This window comes from Puma concolor, chromosome A2 (genome assembly GCF_028749965.1).
Source record: "Puma concolor isolate L17-30 chromosome A2, mPumCon1.1.hap2, whole genome shotgun sequence".
NCBI lineage: Eukaryota > Metazoa > Chordata > Mammalia > Carnivora > Felidae > Puma > Puma concolor.
In genome coordinates, this window is record NC_141668.1 from 140,081,780 (window position 1) to 140,104,024 (window position 22,245).

General features: G+C 46.9%; 1 protein-coding gene across 5 annotated transcripts in view; it reads left to right on the plus strand.

The window, feature by feature from the left end:
• Positions 1 to 22,245, plus strand: part of PRICKLE2 (prickle planar cell polarity protein 2) — a 330,155-nt gene that overhangs the window by 301,165 nt on the left and 6,745 nt on the right. The window lies entirely within an intron of this gene.

Genomic DNA, 22,245 nt, shown 5'->3' on the forward strand with positions numbered 1-22,245 from the left:
GTTCCTGAGTTCAAGCCCCGCATTGGGCTCGGTGCTGATGGCTCAGAGCCTGGAGCCTGCTTTACATTCTGTGTCCCTCTCTCTACACCCCATGCCTGCTTGTGCTCTGTCTCTCTGTGTCTTTCAAAAAAAAAAAAAAAACAATGAATAACCATTAAAAATTAAAAAAAAACAAAACAAAAAGGAAGAAAGATTGTGCAGCTGTCATTCTTCCTGGGTAGATCTTGCTGAAATTACAGAAGGCTTTCACTTAACCTTCAAAGCTCTGGACCCTCCCCACCTTTCCTCAGAATCCCTTTCCTAAGGCCAACATCCAGAAGTTCAGCAGGAGGATTTTGTATTGTTGGGGGGAAAGCTACCATGTAACATCGCTCTTGCTTATAGAATCTCATCACTGTGATAAGACAGGAGATGAGACCTTCACTAATTCACAGTTAGGTCAGATTCATTGAGTGGTGACCAAGGCTCATCATTTGTTTGAGGCCCTTGGCTGCTGTTAACATGGAAAAAGGAGCCAATATCTCATGGGATTTCCCACCTCAAACTCAGAGGGTTTAAAGTGAATATTTAGGGGCGCCTGGGTGGCTCAGTCGGTTAAGCGTCCGACTTCGGCTCAGGTCGCGATCTCGCAGTCCGTGAGTTCGAGCCCCGCGTCAGACTCTGTGCTGACAGCTCAGAGCCTGGATCCTGTTTCAGATTCTGTGTCTCCCTCTCTCTGACCCTCCCCCATTCATGCTCTGTCTCTCTCTGTCTCAAAAATAAATATTAGAAAATTTTTTTTTTTTAAATACAGTGAGTATTTAAATACTTATTCTAAAGAAAATGGCTACCAGGTCTTCTCAGGCTCTTTGAAGGGAACATGTGATCGGACACCTATTGGCTAGATGTAAGGTAGATGCTAAAACACTCAGACAACAGTTGTCAGTGCTGGTCACACGTGGAACCCTCTGAGGAGTGTAAAGAATACACCTGCCTGGGCCCCATCCCTGAGAGTCCTATTTAACTGGTCTGGCACTTGGTGTGGGCAAAGGAATATTTTAATGCTCCCCAGTAGTTCTATCAAGCAGACAAGATTGAGAAGCAAGGTATTAAGGCAAACACATAATCTTCATCAGGTGCATTTGCTTCTGGCTTCTGGGTGGAGGTGCGAGGTGGTTCCACTTTTATTGCCCTAGATTGGCCCTTTCTCTCCGTGTGAAATAGCGTATCTTAAAGGAGAGAGTGCTCTTTTATGAACATACAACAATGCTCTCTAGCAATATCTTTGCTCTACCAAATCCTGCCCATAGGGCCTAGAAATTGCCATTAAGGTGACAGTCTCAGGGTGCCTGAGTGGCTCAGTTGGTTAAGCTTCTGGCTTTCTGAGTTTGGCTCGGGTCATGATCTCACAGTTCGTAAGTTTGAACCCCGCATCAAGCTTTGCACTGATACTGCAGAGCCTGCTTGGGATTCTCTCTCTCTCCCCCTCTCTCCCTGCCCCTCCCTCATTCATACATGCACATGCTCACTCTCTCAAAATAAATAAACGTTTTTTTTTACTTTTTTTTTAATGTTTATTTATTTTTGAGACAGAGAGAGACAGAGCATGAACGGGGGAGGGTCAGAGAGAGGGAGACACAGAATCTGAAACAGGCTCCAGGCTCTGAGCTGTCAGCACAGAGCCCGACGCGAGGCTCGAACTCATGGACCCCAAGATCGTGACCTGAGCCGAAGTCAGACGCTCAACCGACCGAGCCACCCAGGCGCCCCTAAACGTTTTAAAAAAAAAAAAAGATCATAGTCTCAAGTGTCAGATAGGGCCCCTGTTCAACTCTCAGCCCTGCGACCTTGAGCAAATGACCTGAACTTCTTGAGCCTGAATTTCCTCACATATATCAACCGTTATAGAATTAAATGAGAAAACGCTTAATACAATGCACAGATCACAGTAAACACTAAAAAATGTTTGTTGTTTCCACATCAACAGAGACGTGGAATATTCTCAGGACCCATGTATTTTGATGCTGTTGTAGCTAAGGATCAAAATGGAAACGCCAAGCGGGCAACAATAAACAATAACAATTACAGCTATTCTCCCCTTCTTGGAGACCAGAGAAGTAAGAGCCAAAGAGTTTAGGGTCGCATAGCTAGGGTCACATAGCCAGGGTCACGTAGCCAGTCTCTATGGCTCCATATTTCCCTCTATTCACCACTATTCCATATTTCCTTCCATCAATTAAAAGCTCTTGAAGAAGGAGGGAGCTCTTGGTGACATTGCCCCTTCATTGTGGCTGAGAAAAGGGAGTTTACACGCAGCTTAGGTCTTCCTCAGTTAGGAAGGGTTCTCCAGAGAGACATCAGCATGGGAAGCCAAAATGGACAGGGTCCACCGACTGCCACAGGCCCCTCGAAAACTTGTCTTCCACACCTTGTATCATTTGCTTCCCTTCCTCACAGCCACCCAGCCCATACGGGGCCCACAGCAGCCAACCTGGGCTCGGCCAACACAGTCTCACTGGCTGCCATTGCAAGATGAGGGCACCCAGCTGGGGCAGGAGAGCCCCACCTCCTCCTGCTCGCTTTCCCTTGTTATAATAGAAACTAGATCCTCTGCAACTCTGCCTCACACAGCACTGATTCAGATCAGTGTTTCCCAAGTTTTGGTGGTGGTGGTGGTGTTTAAATAAGCCATGCACTCTTTTTAATAAACTAAACATAAGAATCTCACACTCCCACCCTGCCAGAGTTTCTGAATCTTTGCATTCCCACCCTCTTGTTCAGAGACCATCCCCTGTCTGTCCCGAAGGCGACAAAGATCTATGGTCATAAATAGAGCTGGCCGCACAGCCGTGGGACTCTGTTAACTAGTGCAGACTTTCCTTAATCTTGCTAATAACGCCTTGAAACATACGTATCCCATCATCTCCATTTCACACGTAAGGAATCCAGGGCTTGGAGATACTGAATGACATGTTCAGGATCACAACGCAGCCTATAGTGTGAGCCAGGGTCCCAGCGCTTGGGTCCTATGCTTCCAGCCATAACCCCGTGCTTCTCCGTGAGGGTGCTCTTACCCCCCATGGGATGTTTGATAGTGTCTGCGAACATGCTAATTTGTCATGACAGAGTGTGGGATGTTACTGCGTCTAGTGGGTAGAGGCTGGGGAGGCTGCGAAACCATCCTCAAGGGCGCAGCCCCACCCCACCACAGAGAACTGTCTGCCCCTAATGTTGGTGAGTTGAGAATGCCTGCCCTACACCCCCCTGGTTTTAGTTGTACTCGGGAAAGGGTAGTCAACACCATAGTAGACTTGAATATGCCTTTTAAAGTGCCCAAACCCTTCCTGCACTCTACACCTCTCCCCTGCTCAGGGAAGCATAGCCGCACCACTCCCTACCCTGATGAGCCCTGGTTTGACTTCGCCAAAGTCCCCACACCCCCTCAGCAACAGAAGCTGAATCTGTCTCCAGAAGTGTTTTTCTGCCCATAGAGAAGTTCCATGTATGTGCTGTACCAGGCACAGGGACTCCGTTTTTCCGGCCGTGGGGAAAGCAGGGGGCACCTCTTGTCCCACCGATCGACCGTGGGCACCATCAGACTAGGCCAGCCCTTCCCGCTGCCTTTCTCCTCTTCCTCTCCTCTGTGAGGCTAGAAGCGCTTTCCCTCGGGGCAGCCCGAGATGCCGTGATCTGCAACGAAAAGGAACAGCTTTTTTAATCATATAAACTGAGGCAGTCGTCTGGAGCCGTGGCCTCAGCTGTTCAATTAATCCGCTCCCACTCCGCCCCCCTAATCCCTCCATGAGGGCCCCTGTTGAATCAGCGTCGGCTGACCACTTCCAAAGTCTGTTTGATTGGGAGACCCCGAATCCCACAACGGGACTGAGAGAGAAAGCAGGTCAGGACTCCACGTCTGCCTTAGTTGGCGGTCCTCGGCATCACGGCGTGCTGCGACTCACCAGGCACCCCTCACCAGTGGCGCCCTAGGGCACATGGGCATCGCTGCCAGGGCCTCAGGAGGGGCATTGCCTGCTCTGAGCTGGGCGGGTGGGACCCCACTTTCTGGCCCGGGAGGCAGAAGAGCTCTGAATTCAGTCAGGCTCATTAGGATTTGGATGCTCCCTGTGTGATCTGGGAGGGACCCCCCTCCCGCTCACAACCCTCCTGAGCCTCAGATTCCTTTTCGTAAAAACAGCAAGAGGAACCAAACCTGCCCGGAGGGGGTTCCTGAAAATCAAATGAAGTCAGGTACCGAAAATTGTTGATCGGCATGCCTTGTCCGCGAGGAAGGTTCAAAAGGGTGCCTCCTGTGAAATGCCAGTGAGTAAAAACTTAAAAGGACAGGACGTGGCTGTGGAGGAAGGGGGGCGGGTTGGGACAGGGGGCTAATAGTCTAATAATGCTAGTAATGGCATCAGTTACTGAGAACTTGCTGTGGGACGGGGCGATGTCTAGAACATCGTGTGCATTAGCTCACTTGGTAAGAGTGAGGTCTGTCCTTATTCCCTGATCCAGCCCCCCACAAAATGTTTCCCTCCCCCTTTCCCAGCCACGTCATCTTCTATAGCATTTAGCACTGTTTGCCACTTAATACTTTGTGTATTGTCCCCCCTCACCCCCTGGAAGGAACGCTGCTTGAGGGCAGAGGCTTGGAGCTGGTGTGCTCTTGCTGCTGTTGCCCCAGCAGCTGGGGCATTGTCTGACACGTCGCATGTATTTGGTAAATCTCACACATGGCGGGGTTCATGAAATATTTGGTACATGAGTGAGCCTCCATTTTACAGTTGGGAGAACAGAGGCTGGGAGAAGTTAAGGGATTTGCCCAGGATCACACGGCCAATGAGAGGGGCAGCCCGAGTCCAGAGCCTTCAACCACCAGGGCCAAGTTCTTTGTGCAGTGCTGTTTGGCCAGTAGTGATGACCACTGGTAAATGTGCTGTGGCTCATACTTAAAACCAGCTCTGAGAGGCACCTGGGTGGCTCAGTCGGTTAAGCCTCTGACTTAGGCTCAGGTCATGATCTCATGATTCGTGGGTTCGATCCCCGTGTCGGGCTCTGTGCTGACAGCTCAGAGCCTGGAGCCTGCCTCAAATCCTGTGTTTCCCTCTCTCTCTGCCCCTCCCCTGCTCACGCCGTCTCTCTCTGTGTTTCAAAAATAAATAAATGTTTAAAAAAAAATTTTTTTTTAAACCAGTTCTGGAGACGGCAGGTCCTTTGGGCTCAGAGCTTTGGGTAGAGGTGGGGGTGGAGATGGGATGGTGTGAGATCTGGAACCACCAGCCCTGATTTCTTGCGCCTCTCTGTGAACCCCAGATATTTTCCATGTCAAACGGCTCCGAATAACTTAGCACAAGATTTGAGGTGGGATTTGTTATCTTTGCTCTGCCTCACAGCACTCTGAAAGAGTAGATTTTTTGACTCACATCCTTGTCCTGTGTTCTGTTTCAGCCCCAGGAAAAGTATTTTGCCTCTAGCTTTCCTGAGAGGTAGGCCAGGGTGAAAAGGCATGAGTTCCCAACTTTTTTGCATGCAATTTTATTGTCTCCTCTAAATTACGCACGAAAGTAGGTTTTTAAATATTATAGAACTACAGAAATATATAGAAGTGACCCTTGAAGAACTCGGGGTTGGGGGTACCAAACCCCTGTACAGTCAAAAGTCTACATATAATATTTGAGTCCTCCAAAACTTAACAAGTAGTAACCTCCTGTTGACTGGAAGCCTTCCCAATGAATACATTTTTTATACTGACTGTATCGTATACTGTGTTCGTACAATAAAGTAAGCTAGAGAAAAGAAAATGTGAAGACATTCATACGGAAGAGAAAATACATTTACAGCACTGAACTGTATCCAAAAAAAATGTATAGTTTTTCAAACTATGTTATTCAAGGGTCAAGGTACTATATCAATTGCACTTGTCCCATAATTTCCATCCCCCTCCCCCCCACCATTAGGTGACTCTTCCTTTAGCATTTGTCTCTGGGCACACACTGACAGATATATAATTATGAACAAAAAAGCTCTCGTACCATTTTGCAATTTGTTTTTTTAGTTAACAGTATACCTTGTTCTTTCCCTGTTGATATGTACAGGTCTTCCTTACCTATATGAAGCTACATATTGTCTCATTATATGATCGTACCATCATTTTTTTTAACATATCCCCTGTTTCTGGATGCTTGAATTTTTTCCAGTTTTTCATGGTTACATTAGTGAACATTGTTTTACATATATCTGTGTGCTTGTTCATGTTTTTCCATAGCATAAATCCCTAGAAATGGGACTTGTACATCAAGGGACATGCACACTGCAAGTTTCGGTAGATACTGCCTTTTTCTAGGTAATACAGATTTGTACTTTCATCGAAAGTCTAGGTCCTCTGAGCTGGGCACTTGATAGAACCAAATCCTGCTTGAAGACGGGGACTACAGCACATACCCAGTGTGGTCACCCATGTGCTCTGCTATTTGGGGGTTTTATGTGCTCATAGAGCAGAGAACAGCTCCGATGGCCCAAGAGTTGGAGCCAGACCAAGTAAAATCCCTCCCTTTCTGCATTCTCCAGCAGCCTGATGGGTTTCTCGGGAGCTAGCCATCTGAACAGTTTCCAGGGGAGCTGTGTTGCCATCCACCCTGGCTGGGTTGGCACAGGGACCACACAGTGACAGGGGCCGGGGAATTAAGTCATCAGTCTCCACCAGCCAAGATCTGGTGGGAAAGGTAACTCAAACTGTCCTGGAGATCCTGCGACTGAAAGCAGCTCACAGCTTGGCAGGTCACAGAATATCCTCACACCTTGTTTGGCGCTAGAGAGGCAGTTATATAACAGGCAGCTTTGTAGATTCCGAAAATTCCGAGGTTGCCGGCAAGTGAGAGGGGGCTCACCTGTTTATTTATTCACACTCATTTGACTTCAAAGCAGCGGGTTTTTTCATTTGAAATAGGCTTCAAAATCAACTGACGAACTTGTTGAAAATGCCAATTCCTGAGCTCCACTGCTATAAATTCTGATGCATTGGATCTGGGACAGGAACCAGGAGACTGCATTTTCAAACCAGCTGCCCACGTGATTCTGAAACAGGTGGTACCAGGACCACATTTTATTTTATTTTATTTTATTTTATTTTATTTTATTTTATTTTATTTTATTTTATTTTATTTTATTTTATTTATTTATTTTATTATTTATTTTTCTTTCCACTATTTTTTTGAATTTTTTTTTAAATTTATATTCAAGTTAGCATATAGTGCAACAGTGATTTCAGGAGTAGATTCCTTAATGCCCCTTACCCATTTAGCCCATCCCCCCTCCCACAACCCCTCCAGCAACCCTCTGTTTGTTCTCCATATTTAAGAGTCTCTTCTGTTTTATCCCCCTCCCTGTTTTTATATTATTTTTGCTTCCCTTCCCTTATGTTCATCTGTTCTGTGTCTTAAAGTCCTTATATGAGTGAAGTCATATGATACTTGTCTATCTCTGACTAATTTCGCTTAGCATCATACCCTCTAGTTCCATCCACGTAGTTGCAAATGGCAAGATTTCATTCTTTTTGATTGCCGAATAATACTCCATTGTATATATATACCACATCTTCTTTATCAATTCATCCGTTGATGGACACTTGGGCTCTTTCCATACTTTGGCTATTGTTGATAGTGCTGCTATAAACAATGGGGTGCATGTGCCCCCTTCAAAACAGCATACCTGTATCCCTTGGATAAATACCTAGTAGTGCAATTGCTGGGTCATAGGGTAGTTCTATTTTTGATTTGGTGAAGAACCTCCATACTGTTTTCCAGAGTGGCTGCCCCAGTTTGCATTCCCACCAGCAGTCAGAAGACATCTTCTCTCTCCGCATCCTCGCCAACATCTCTTGTTGCCTGAGTGGTTAATGTTAGCCATTCTGACAGGTGTGAGGTAGGATCTCATTGCGGGTTTGATTTGTATTTCTCTGATGATAAATGATGTTGAGCATTTTTTCATGTGTCAGTTGGCCATCTGGATGTAGGACCACACCTTATTTTTTTTTTTTTAATTTTTTTTTTCAACGTTTTTTATTTTATTTTTGGGACAGACAGAGACACAGCATGAACGGGGGAGGGGCAGAGAGAGAGGGAGACACAGAATCGGAAACAGGCTCCAGGCTCCGAGCCGTCAGCCCAGAGCCCGACGCGGGGCTCGAACTCACGGACCGCGAGATCGTGACCTGGCTGAAGTCGGACGCTTAACCGACTGCGCCACCCAGGCGCCCCACACACCTTATTTTAAAGTGAGCCTTGACCATTCCCTCTGACTTGTTGGGGACAAAGCACAGGCCAGAGATAATTACCCATTCAACGTGAGCCCTCGCAATAGGTTTGCTGTGATAAATGGTGACAAAACAGACCAATCTTGGGTGTAGTGTTTTTTTTTTGCTCCCTTTTTCTTTCTGTCAACAGAGTACTTCCTTAAGTGTTCCCTGTCTGGGACCCTTCCAAGTGTTTTCATTTCAGACAACCCTCCAATACTTCTCTCTCTCTCTCTCTCTCTCTCGTTTACTCCCTCCGTCAGACACCATTCTTTTGAGGGGCAAGAGTCTGCTCTGGTACCCATATGCGGATCCATACTGGTCTGATCGCGGGAGGTGTCTGTCTGCCTTAGATCGTAGAATCAAAATCAGACTCTCACAGAAATGAGGGAAGAGGGTCAAAAGGTACAAACGTCCAGTTATAAAAAAGTCCTGGGGATGTCATGTACAACATGGGGACTACAGTTAACAATACTGTACTGTATATTTGAAAATTGCTAAGAGAGAAGATCTTAAAAGTTCTCGTCATAAGAAAAACAGTTGTAACTTTGCGTGGTAATGAGTATTAACTAGACTTATTGTGGTGATCATTTTGCAATATATACATATATCTAGTCATCGTGTTGTACAATGTTATGTCTCCATTACATGTCAGTAGAAACAAAAAAGCATTTTGAACCATCTCAAAAAAAGGGGGGCGTCTGGGTGGTTCAGTCGGTTCAGTGTCCAACTTCAGCTCAGGTCACGATCTCACAGTTTGTGGGTTCCAGCCCCACATTGGGCTCCATGCTATGCAGAGCCTGCTTGAGATTCTGTCTCCTCCCCCCACAACCCTTCCCCCCGCAAAAACAAATAATTAAAAAATAAATTTTTTTTAATCACAGACTCTTAGCTGAGAGAAGGTCGGAGAACCCCTAGTTCAGGTTCAGAAGGGAAGAAAGGCTGAGTTCAGAGAGGAGAAGCGATTTATTCAAAGTCTTCCTGGAGTTTGCAGCGACGGAGCTGTGAGCAGACTCCAGGGCCTTTCGTATCCGGGCCAATTACTTTTTCCACTACCCTAGTAAACACAGTTTATAGGAAATACAAGAGGAAGTACAATCCCTGGAATTTTACAAAGGAAGTTGAAGATTTGAATAAGGTAAAAAGGTCCTGGGCCAGGACCAGGGTGCGACAAATGAGGCACCCTCCATGGGCACGTAATTGAAAGGGGTACCAAAAACTCAGTAATCAAGATAAGCAGTATTTCACGGCTGCGTTTTAAGAATCAAAATTCATGTAAAAATCCATGATTAAGAAAATTAAAAAAATTGTTAAATAAAGTCAGGATCCGTTTCTTTTGGCCTCAGGCTTCAATTTCCACTGCACACGGCGCTGTTACAGTGATGGAGTTAGAAACTGTAAGCAGAGATGTTTGGATTTTAAAGAGGAAGTTAGCGCTAAGCCACCATTTCCCAGAATGTGTCCTTTTGAGTGGGGGTGGGGATGTAGCCAGGTGGGGAAGGGGTTCTGTTGTCATAGTATCTCCCTTATGATAATTTCCACTGTATTTAAGCTAAATGTTTTCAGAAGTTCTTCACAAGTTGCCAGACTTCCTTGCTTACAGAATCGTTTTTTTGTATAACCCAGAGAGGATCCTTTGGAAAAGCTTCCTTAATTCCCAGACTGGGATATGTGTGCGATTGGTTGGCAGGGTAGGAGGAGAGGGATTTGAGGGCTTTGGAGGACTCTGGATTCCCATCTCCTCCTGGGCTAGCAGTTGCTTATTCCATCTGCGTGAAGGATGAGTCTAGCCAAGCCCAAGTTGCCTCGGGAAGCCAGGTGAAGGGCACAGATCGAGAGCAGGATGGGAAGTTTGCATGGCCAGGTTCAGTGTCTTTATGCTTTCCAAGAACGCCACCCTGGCTCTGCTCTTGTCAGAAGCAGGGAAATAGATTCGTGGCATCCTCACATATGTCTTTGAGTGGAGAAGAAGGGAACAGGGTAGAGCACGACCTTACTTGCCCTCACAGTTCTTTGGTTCCCTGGCCAGAGATTTGGGGGTATCACATGCTCACGTACAGCCCTCTGGTTGGTGTGTGAGCCACACCTTCCCGAATGTGTTGTGAGAAACCGGGGAAACCAAGCTTCCCTTGCAAATTCATGATGAAGGAGAAAGCACCCAGACCTTTGCTGTGTCATGTGTGGTCTGCAGACCAACAACATCAGCCTCTCCTAGGGGGTTGTTAGAAATTCAGAGTCTTGGGTCTAACCCCAAATGTAGTGGACCCAAATCATCATTTTAAGAAGATAACTAGGTAACTTGCATGCCTGCTCAAATTTGAGAAGAAGCTGCCTCTTGGAAGTCTGGAGAACTAATTCAGTCCCTGCCTTTGCACCCATCCCCATCATTCTTGACCTTGGGCAAGTTGCTCCTCTTTTTTTTTTTTTTTTTTTCTATTTTCAGTTCTTCACCTACAGGTACCCCACTGGCTTCCCCTCCAGACACAGAGGGAGGCACCAATGAAGAGTATCTTAAGTGTAAATGAATAATAGAAGTGATAATGATGACTTGAAAACTTAATTCTTACCCAAGAACTGTATTCTGTAGCTTGATTTTATAAGCTCTTGATGAAAGCCCAAAATCATGTCTCTTTCTGTACATGCACCATTTTGCACGCTTTAATATAACCATTTTTCCATTCCTTTCCTTTCCTTTCATCAATTCTTCATGCTACCCACCCATCCTTTTAAAAGACACCCCAGGGGCGCCTGGGTGGCTCAGTCGGTTAGGCATCCGACGTCAGCTCAGGTCATGATCTCGTGGTTTGTGAGTTCGAGCTCCGCATCGGGCTCTGTGCTGACAGCTCGGAGCCTGGAGCCTGCTTCGGGTTCTGTGTCTTCCTCTCTCTCTGCCCCTCCCCTGCTCATGCTCTCTCTCTCTCTCTCTCTCTCTCTCTCTCTGTCTCAAAAATAAATAAAAACATTAAAAAAAAAAAAGACACTCCATCTACCACAGAGTAGATGTTTATGTTTTTGCCCGTCTGTCAGTCTGGTAATTGGCTCTGTCATACGTGACACCATAAACTTTTTTGCCAAGAATAGCGTTTTGTCAGCCCTCAGCTGTGTGTAAATAGGCTCTTGAGAAGCAAGGATTCCCCAAGCTTAGAAGAGCACATTGTGTACTGCCCTTACATCCATAAACCGCTTTCATCCAACCTTCTACCCCTCTTATCAAGTTGGCTGACGCTGCTGGGAGAGGTAAGAGAGGCTTGTGGACAGGCAGGTATGACAAATGTGTAAATGTGCCCAGGGCTAAGACCACAGATGGCGAAGGCCCCTGTGCATTCCAACTTGAAAAGGAAAGAAAGAAACTTAACCCTTCAGACCGAACACGGCCTAACCTATTCGCTGCTGGTTTGGGGCCCGTGTCCCAGCCCTACCAGTCCAGTGTTCCAGGAGGGGGATGCTTTATGCACATTCACCTTGCAAACTGTCGTGAGTACATTCTTGCCTCTCTTGGTGGTTGTTTTCAATAAACGTTTTATGGATGTGTAACCAGCAGAAAAGTGCAGGAATCATGAGTTGCAGCTCAGTGAATTACTATGCTCCTGCCAGCACTGCCCAGGTCAAGAAGTAGACCACCACCAGGACCCCAGAAACTCCCTCCTGCCCCTTCCACTCTCTCCTCCTCCTTCATCTCCAAAGCAAGCACTGTCCTAACTTCAAACAGTCCGCTTGCAGTGCTTTTTAACTTGATATAAATGGAATCCTACTTGTTGGTATTCTTTTGTGGCTGGCCTCTTTCACTTTATGAGATTCATCCTTGCTGTTGCAGATAGCAGTAATTCTTATTTCTACAATAGGAAACTGTCCATTAATGAAAAGGATTTTTTGAATTGTGGCCACTGGTTCAGAGCTCAAATGTGTGGAGGGTTCTTTACTTCTCTCTTTGCCTCTTGTCACTCAAGTCAATAAAAGGTAGGAAGTACTAGTTCTCAAGCGGCTGCTGTGTGACCTTGAGCAAATCCTTCCAACTCTCTGTTACACGCTTGAAAAACTTGCGTATCCATGCCTAGCTGCTTCATGTAGGACAACATTCCTAAGAATACTTTGTAAGTGACAGGTAAGTGGTGAAAGACCATGAGAACATTCCATCTGATCTCCCTACACCAGCACTAAGTACCCACTTACTATTCACTGTCATCCTAATGAGCTAGAGTCTACTTACTCCCATTTTACAGGTGAGGGAATTGAGGCACAAAGCAGGCCAGGGTCTTGCCTGAGGAGGCATAGCTCTAGGAGACAGAGCCGGAAGGTGAAGTTCGAAGCCAGTGCTCCTCTCCACGCCCCTGTGCTGCCACGCAGGTGCTTTATTAAAGCTGCCTACAGGCACGGGAAGGATACTTTCAAAGCCAAGGTGGCCTGGAAGAACCTCTCTCGGGCTCCCACACTGCCCTTTTGTCACTTCGTAGAGTACTAGGAACTTTTCCTGGTACGAAGTGTTCCATCTGCCCTGGAGCCCTTCCCCCACTATTGGTGAGGCTGTCTCCTTCAGACCTTTAACATTTTTTTTTTAACATCCGTTCGTTTTTGAGAGAGACCGAGATAGAGCATGAGCGGGGGAGGGACAGAAAGAGCGGGAAACACAGAATCCGAAGCAGGCTCCAGGCTCTACGCTGTCGGCACAGAGTCCGACGTGGTGCTCGAACCCACAAACCGTGAGATCATGACCTGAGCCAAAGCCAGAGTCTTAACTGACTGAGCCACCCAGGTGCCCGTAGGTCCTTTAGGTGTTAGGATAGCTGTCACCACCATCACAGGGGTCTTTCTCAGCACTCTGTTTGGATAGAGCTAATCTTTTGGCCCTGTCAGAGCATTGTGTTTCCTCCCTCCTGTGATTACTCTCTATAATGGCTGTACTGACCTCCTGATGGAGTTATCTCTCTTCCCTCTATAGTGTAATATCCCTTTGAGGTGTCACCAGAAATGGCCTTGTTCACAGAGCCTGGCAGTGTTAGGACTTCATCTAGAATCTTTGAAGAAACCAGATGGGTCTCCAAGTCCCCGGCTGTCTGCTCCCTACCGCTGGGGAGCCACTGAGCTTCTGGGCCGTGTAGTCAAGTGTTTCCTGAGCACAGACTCCCGTGTGGTCTGCCCGTTGACTTGGGTAAATGGGTTCTGGAAAGCAGCATGGGGTCAGTGTGAGCCCAGAGCAAACCCTGGCAAACAATCTTCACCTGGTTTGAATTTTTTACGCATCCTTTCAATTAGCGATGGGCTTTGTGGCTACACAACCACCAATCCCCCACGGGGCTGAAAAGGAGTTAAAATTGACCCCACATGTTTCTAAAAATGTCACTTCCTGGTCTTTCCCTTCACTACCTTTTACACGTTGGTCTTTATTGGGAAGTTAAGGAGCAGTTCCGCAGATAGAAGGTAAGGGACCTCCAGTCGAATCAGAGTTTTGATCTCGACCAGGCTCTTCCTTTCAACTCTCCTGGGTCTGCAAGAAAAGCGACTTTTTAGTCCTATTGTGACACTTGTCACTTCTCAGCCACTCTGGCTCAAAGGCAAGTCTCTAGAATGAATGCTGCTAAAAACCACCGACTCTGTTGTTGGGGAAACCCGAATGGGTCATGGCCGCCTTTGTAACCAGCTGGTTGTCAAGCAGCTGTGCTTTATTTGGGGCCAGTCTCCCCCAGTGGTCAGGGATGGGGAAGTGGCCCTTCCCTCGAGGGGGATCCAGGCAGGCACGGGGGAGGCGTGAAGTCAGAAGCGGGCGTCTCTCCCCACCAGCCCGTCTCAGCCTCCCTCGCGGCAGCAGCTGCTGAAGGAAATTGTGTCTTTCGTCTGCCAGCACTTTTCCTGGAACCACAGGAGCAGATGGCAGACACGTGACTGTAAGCACTCATGACCACCTCCTCACTTGGGACCACTAGACAGGCTGGTGACCAGAGTAAGCAAGTAAGAGAGCTGCATCAAGGGCTTGAGATTCCAAAGGCTTCAAATGGGGGAGGGAAAAGAAGACAGCGAAGGCCTTAACCACAGGGAACTCTTAACGCCCACCGCGGGAGAGACAGACTGTCAGGAGTGGGTTTGTGGAGGGGAGTTTAGAGAGCAAACAATTTCGTAGTTCCCCGATTTGGGAGATACACCACCCCCAACCTCATGGAACGCACTGATCTTTCTCTGGAAAGAGAACGTGTCCACCGTGTCTGGTGCTCAGGCTCATGTTTGCGGGGTGGGGTAGAGCAGGATTAACCCAGTTTCGCTGGAAGATCAGGAACAGAGTGCTTCTTAGCCTGTGGTCAGCAGCAGCTCCAGGATCAGATCTGTTTGTGCAGTGGTCCTCAGCTGGGCCAGTTTTAGCCCCGCGGGATATTGGGCAATGTCTAGAGATGAGTTGTCACAACTGGAGGGGGGTGTTGCTGGCATCTAGTGAGTAGAAGCAGGGTTGGTGCTAAGCATCACACAACACACAACAGCCCCCAGGCAGAAAAAGAAAAAAAAAAAATCCTCCTGCCCAGGATGCAAATAGCACCAAAGTTGAGAGACTCTGAATCAGTGTCTCTGAGGGTGTGGGGTTTCCTAGGGTAGAAGCCCCTTTCGTTGCAGAGAAGATTGTCCTTGAAACTCGGCCACGGCTCTGGCACAGTGGGGCCCTAACTCTCAGGGGCATGTGAATCACCAGGGTGGCTCTGGTGCAAATGCAGGTTGGGATTCTGCCAGTCTGGTTAGGGTGCCATGGCCGCTCGTCCCAGATCCCGCTGTTAGCAGCCAGGGATTTTGAGTGTGCTCATAATCTCTCCCTGCCTTTCCTTTTCCTTCTCCCTCTCTTTCCGTTCCTGCCCCACCGCTTTCCCCAGCCTACTCTGTGCGAACATTCCGTGCCCTGTCACTAAGGAACATTTGGTGGTGGTTAAACTCCACTGCCCGGATGACAGCTTCTCTCCAGATGTTGCCAATTTGAGATTCTGAGTGTTGATGAAATCAATTGACTGAGTTGGAAAAAGGACCCCAAGGGACCTGATCAAACTTACCCCCACACACTTGAATCAACTTGTACCTCAAAGACATTTTTTGCATGCTCTGATAGACCATGTAGAGCACATGACTTTGGGGATGCTTAGGCCTGCTACAGCTTCACAGCACATTTGCCTTTTAAACCAGAGGTGACAAACTTCTTTCTAGAAAGGACCGGGTAATAAATATTTTAGGCTTTGTAGGTCATACAGTCTGTCACAATTGCTCACTCCTGCCACTGTAGTGAGAAAGCAACCCTAGACAATACGCAAATGAATAGGTGTAGCTGTGTTGCAATAAAACTTTATTTACAAAAACACGCAGTGAGCTGGCTTTGGCCCATGGGCTCTAGGTTGCAAACCCCTATTCTAAACCATTCCGATTCATGTCTCTGCTTCAGAAAGAAAAAAAAAGTCATATAGGGAAAACCTTACTGAACGTGCGAGTCATAAATGTCTATAGGGCAAAGGTGAGTAGTTACTCTTTCGTTTATTGCACAGAACTGTAAAATGAAATGCGTTATTTAAGTTGGCAGAAACAGCGATGTCTTTGTATGCCAATTTCTTTGAGGGGGGTAGGAATAGGACTAGAAAGGGCAATAAATAAGGAACGGAAAGATGTACCAAAGGGCTAATCTTACCTTGCAGTCCGCGTGGTCTTTTCTCTGGTCTTGAGCACTCTTCTGCTCTCGGAATAAATGGAGAGCGCGAACACCGCAAAGATTGCCTTTCTCTTCCGTCAGACCCAGGGCATTCTTTGGAGGTATCGATTTTTCTTGCTGTCACTGACTTCTGTGAGGCCTTATGTTTGCAGTGAGGGGATATTGCTCAGCCTGAAATGCTGGCATTGCTTAGAGCATCCTGGCCGTAGCTTTGCGTTGATGGCTTAAACCATAGAGAATCGCAGGCTAAATTCAACACGGACCTCTCCTTGTTGGGGCCAGGGCCATGCATGCCGACAGAAAACTGCAGTCCCTGGGTGTTTGTGTGGCTCCCGGCCACACAGATCACTGGGACCAGGCTGAATTGAGGCCATGTAGCACTCCTCACAAATCCTGCGTTATTTGGAGAGGAGAATGCCTTAACATCCATGCCTCATGCTGGCAGATAGGCTTCTTCAGCCAGGGTCTCCAGAATGTGTTGGGCCTCTGTGATCACCTCTGTGATCATCAAATGTGGGGTCAGACTCCAAGGGCTCCCTGGGGAATTTAGTTAGCAGCCTCTGCCTCCCACACCACACCTTGCTTGCAGGCATTCACATGCACACACCGGGGCTCAGGCAGCAAGAAAAGTAAGGTGGGTCTCTGGCAGCGGGAGAGAGTAGCATTTTAGACCTCCATTGGGGTGGATTCTGTCTATATGCAGTGATCTGACACAGGGTCTCCTGCCGCACAAACGGAAGAAAGAGTTGTATTTCATCTATGTGGAGAAGCAGTCTCCAACTGCAGTCGGGAGCCACAGATTCTTTGAACAGTGGCCCATCTTCAGTGAACACTGCCGTGTGGCCTGTGTGGGTCATCATTCTAGGACTCATTCAGTCATACGATCACACCTTCAAGTATTTGTCTACCTTGGCAGGTGGCTGAGTATAAAATTCTTGGGGCCTGCTTCCTTTCACTTGGGGAGTTTGAGGTCTTTCTTACTACTCTCTTCCAGCATATAAAGTACCAGAATACGAGGTGGCGAGATGAGGGTTGACAAACAGGAGTCTGTTCCTGCCATCTTGGAGGTTATAGACTAGCCAAGAAGTTGAAGATCAAAGAAACATGGCACACACCTACTACCGTTGTGATGAGTCTTAACGAGGAAAAGTACTGTTCTCCTCATCTTATGTCACTGCAACTCCCAAACTCAGATACTGTTGTCATACCCATTTTGGAGATGTGTCTCTAGAGGCTCAAAGGTTGCCCCCCTGCTGCCAGCCAGGAAGTGGCTCTCCAGTTCAGCGCGCAGAGAGAGGAAAGGACGGTTTCTCAAGTTGAAGTGTGATCTGTGACAGTCCTGGAGACATGGAAGCTGGTGATTTAAACGCATCTCCAGAGCTGGGATTAATAAGCCCAAAACATTTTGTGCAGATCGAGGAGCTAATTATAAACCACACGTTCTTCAACTTTAAAATTGGAGAAACCCCACAGATGGTAGGTTGCAAAATGAAGCATCGCAGACAATGAGATTGACAGGTGTGACCGTGTGTTTCTGGTCCTGATGGCTGGCATCCCACCCGTCTGAATTAGAGTGGGTTGTTAAGTCCTGGCCCACTCCAGGTCAGAGGGTAGCTACCTTTTCCTGGCGGGCAGCATAAGGATTCGTTGACCTTAATTCCACACATACTGATTGAGCAGCAAGGAGGCTCACTCCTAGTTCTAGGGGAGTCCATCCAGTGAATAGGGGGACGTGATGCCTGCTCCCAGGAGGCACCCATTCAACTTGCAAACATATGAAGGAACTTAAGAAAACAAGTCAGGGTGGGAACCTTGAAAGTCAAGGCTGCGGAGTGACTGGTTGTTGGGGGGACAACCTGCTCCTTTAGAAAGAGCAATCAGGGCGGCTCCCTCTGAAGAGGTGACATTTATGTGAGGGCCTTTATGGTCAGCGGAAGTCAGCAGTGCAGAGGGGAGTGTTTTCCAAAAGAGGCTGAGATGAGCTTTCTGGTACGTGTGTAAGGACAGCTGACACCAAGAAAGCTGGGATGAGGGTTTAGTGGGTGATCTTTGAGAGACCAGAGGGCCTTGAGGGCTGCCTGAGGACTCTGGATTTTGCCAAGAATGAAATGAACCACAGAGCCACCCTGTTCAGAGACAGGTACATGATGGTTGCTCATCTGTGGACAACATTGGCCATTCTGTTCATGTCCTGCATGCAGGAAGACCGTGGAGCAAACACCGAGTTAGTCAACAAGAAACTTTATTAATAAATAAGTAAATGTATGGATAATGTCCACAGTGAGCGTCTAGCATTTCCAGTCCCATTCACATGTCCCCGAGAGAATAGTTTATGTTTGGGATAAGTGACATTAGGCTCTGGGTTGAACAGTGGGAGCCTCCTGTACTTGACAGAGCGTTCTCTTTTTCTGAGGAGGGTCGAGGTGGTCAAGGTTATCCTGAGATTGCCCAGGACACAGAAGTACAACACGACAGGGCCAGATCACCTCCCAGTGGTGCTGAAACTGCCCTCCTTCACGTTACACCCTCCTCATGGAAATAAGAATCTGTTCACATGCAGGATGTTCTCAGAAATGCTTGACTTGGAGACTTACAAAAGTCAGGGTCAGGAAAACAGCTTGTTTGGGGATTTGTGGTACTTTGCTAGCTTGTTGATAACAACCCTGATTCTATAACAGGGCTTGAGGAGGAAGCCCAGCAAAGATCGTTGTGCCCACACGTGTGTAGCTTTTGTTTCTCCCAGTGATTCTTGAAGAATTTTTTTCCTTCCCTACTGCATGGAGTTCATCTGCTCCGACGACTCATTCATCATCCTTGGTTGCTGTCCTGTCCTCTCCGCCTTCAGGTTGGGGCAGTTCTGGAAGTGATTAGGCTGTTGTAAATCAGCTTTTATGATGTGTGTGTCAGAGATAAGCAGCGGGGAAAGCGGGAGTTAAAGAACTCATCCCCTCTTGCCCTGCCAGTTACCCCAGTAGTGGAATTAAAAAATATATATGACTGGAAAGTATGGTGGTTGGCAGAATATTTTCTCCACAGGCGTATCCAACATTTAAATTTGGCTCCTTAATGCGAGCCCTGCTTTGTTTTTATGCCATTTTATTGGGGCGTGGCTTACCTAAGATAGAGCAAACCAAATATTAAATCCACACCTTAAGGAACTTTTCTGTGTGTATCCTTTTAACCACCACCCAGATGTAGATACAGAACATCTCCAGCACCCTCCATGTTTCCTTTATGTCCCTTCCCTCTGTCCTGATCTCAGCCACCATAGACAGCCTCGGGCTGTTCTTGAACTTCATATAAACGGAATCACACAGCACGTACTCTTTTTTGTCTGCCAGCATTCTCTATGTGACATTCATCCCTGTGGCTGGGTGTAGTCGTTCATTCTCGCTGTTGTGGGGGATGCCATCTATCGTGGTTTCTCAGCTGTGCCATTACTGACATCTGGAGCTGGATCATTTTTGTTGTGGGGACTGTCCTGTGTGTGCATCGTAGAATGTTTAGCAACATCTCTCCGGCCTCTGCCCACTAGATGCCAATAGCATATACCACCCACCCCCCGCCCCCCAGCGCCAGTAACTTCCCCAGGCGTTGAAAACCATTGCATCATATGCCACAAAGTTCAGGGGATTTTTTTCAACGTTTATTTATTTTCAAGAGAGAAAGAGCACAAGCGGGGGAGGGGCAGAGAGAGAGGGAGACACAGATTCGAAGCAGACTCCAGGCTCTGAGCTGTCAGCACAGAGCCTGACGCAGGGCTTGAACTCACAAACGGCGAGATCATGACCTGAGCCGAAGTCAGACGCTTAACCAACTCAACCACCCAGGCGCCCCAGGAGATTTTTTATTTAGCAATAATTTCACACTTACTGAAAAGTTGCAAAAATGAAACAAACGATAACCAGAATGTACTCTTTACTTAGATTCACATATGACTAACAATTTACCCTATTCGTTTTATCATTGCTTCTCTCTTGTTCACACATACACACATGCAGTTTGTTTCTGACCCGTTCAAGAGGCAGTTGCATCCACCTCGGCCATTTACTACCATATACTTCCATGTGTATTTCCCAAGAGGAAGGATCTTCTCCAACATTACCATAATTATCACTGTTATCAAAATTAACACAGCAAATTTAGCATACTTATTAATTGCCCGTGTCCCAATTTTCATCAGTTTCTCCACAGTTATCCTTCATGACATTCTCACTACAGAATAGGTTCTGGTCCAGGATCGTGTATTCTATACCATTGCCCTGGTTCCTTAGTGTTCTTTAGTGTCGAATATTCCTTCACACTTTTATGATACTGAAAAAAAAAAATGATTCAAGAATATAGTCCCATTTTTTCTTTTCTTTTTTTTTTTTAATTTTTTTTTTTCAACGTTTATTCATTTTTGGGACAGAGAGAGACAGAGCATGAACGGGGGAGGGGCAGAGAGAGAGGGAGACACAGAATCGGAAACAGGCTCCAGGCTCTGAGCCATCAGCCCAGAGCCTGACGCGGGGCTCGAACCCACGGACCGCGAGATCGTGACCTGGCTGAAGTCGGACGCTTAACCGACTGCGCCACCCAGGCGCCCCTAGTCCCATTTTTTCTTAATAGAATTTTCCTCCTTTGGGAGTTTCCCTGACGTTTCCTTCTGAGTACATTCAGGATCTGTCTCCCTGGCTGGAACACTGCATGAGTGATAACGTGGACTTCTTAGGACATACACTGGGTGGCCCACAGTATCCAGCTGCCCCTCATCGGCGAGGTCAAGTTTGATCTCCTGGTCAAAGTGCTGTGTGATTTCTCCATTGTGTAGCTACTAAAATTTCCCTTACAGTTAGTAAGTGCGTGGAAAAACACTTAACACCATGCAAATATCCTGCCTCCCCATTAAATTTTACCCCCAAACTTGCGCATGCCTTGACTCTCGCACGAACTCCATCGTTACCGACAATGGTTATGGAATGATGATCTTCCAAATGCAGCACCCCTTCTGTGTGCACTCCTTCTGCTCTGCTCAGCACTCTACTGCAGGCGAGAACCTATTCTCCTTCCCCATCTATTTACTGATGGGTTTATCTCTTACCGGTATGGACTCATGATTTCCTCTTTTTTCAGTGGTTTATGAATCACTACTGTTTTCAATGATCTGAGGCTCAAATTGCTTAGCTTTGGCTAGGGGGGGCCCCTTGAGGTTGTGCCTGGTGTCCTTCTGGCAAACCTCCATCAGTTTTCAGGGTACCTGGGTGACTCATTCGGTTACACGTCTGACTGTTGGTTTTGGCTGCGGTCACGATCTCCCGGTTTTGTGAGTTCAAGACCCACGTCAGGCTCTGTGCTGATAGCCCTGAGCCTGCTTGGGATCCTCTCTGTCCCATTCTCTCTGCCCCATATCTCTGCCTCTCTCAAATAAACTTAAAAAAATTTTTTTTTGTGATTTTCAAAAAATCCTTTTTCATTCGTAACACTTCCTTTCTGGCATAACAAGATGTTCCAGGCTCATACCTTCCCTTCCCCTGTCCTAGAATCAGCCATCCCTCCAGAGTTCTGATTCCTTTTAAGGGAGAATGGTAGAAACTAGCACGATTTATTTATCCCTTTTCCTATTAGTTGACATGTGAGTTGTTTCTAGTTCTAGGCTATTGTAAAATATTCTCTGAATACACTCTTTGACGTTTTCTTGGACCTGTGCACTGATTCCTGTTAGGTCTATAATGAGGAGAAGCAATGGAAAGTCGTATAATTTCCACTCTGTATACTCAACAGAAATAACATGAAGTCCACACACACACAAAAACGGACACAGATGTTCAAAGCAGCTTTGTTGATAATCCGTGTGTGTGTGTGTGTGTGTGTGTGTGTATTTAGCTTCAATAGATATTGCTAAGTAGTTTTTCGAAGTGTTCTTACCATTAGTTTTGTCGGGGACATGGAAGTTGTTGGTCCTGGCAGGTAGGGAAGAATAATCAGTGGCAGGTGTCATAATGGGCCATTGCAATCCAGAGACATGTTTTCTAGCAATGGCAGAACTGCTCATCTTCCAACAGATAATGAGTGGAAAATGCTGAGATTTTACCGCCTGGTCTGCTCTTAAGCGTCTCTTTAGAGACTGCTGCTTTAGGATGGGCAAGATGGAAGTTACTCAAGTCAAGAATCTCCCGCTATCTGCAAAACAGTTTTTATTTCAGTGGTGCCAGGGACGGCACTTAGGAACTGCAGGGCCGTTGCTGGGGGTACCCACTGTTTTCTCAAACATTAGGGTCACGGTGTTGTTTTAAAAGTGCCTCCCCAGGGAAAGAAGGGGTGTCCCAGGGCC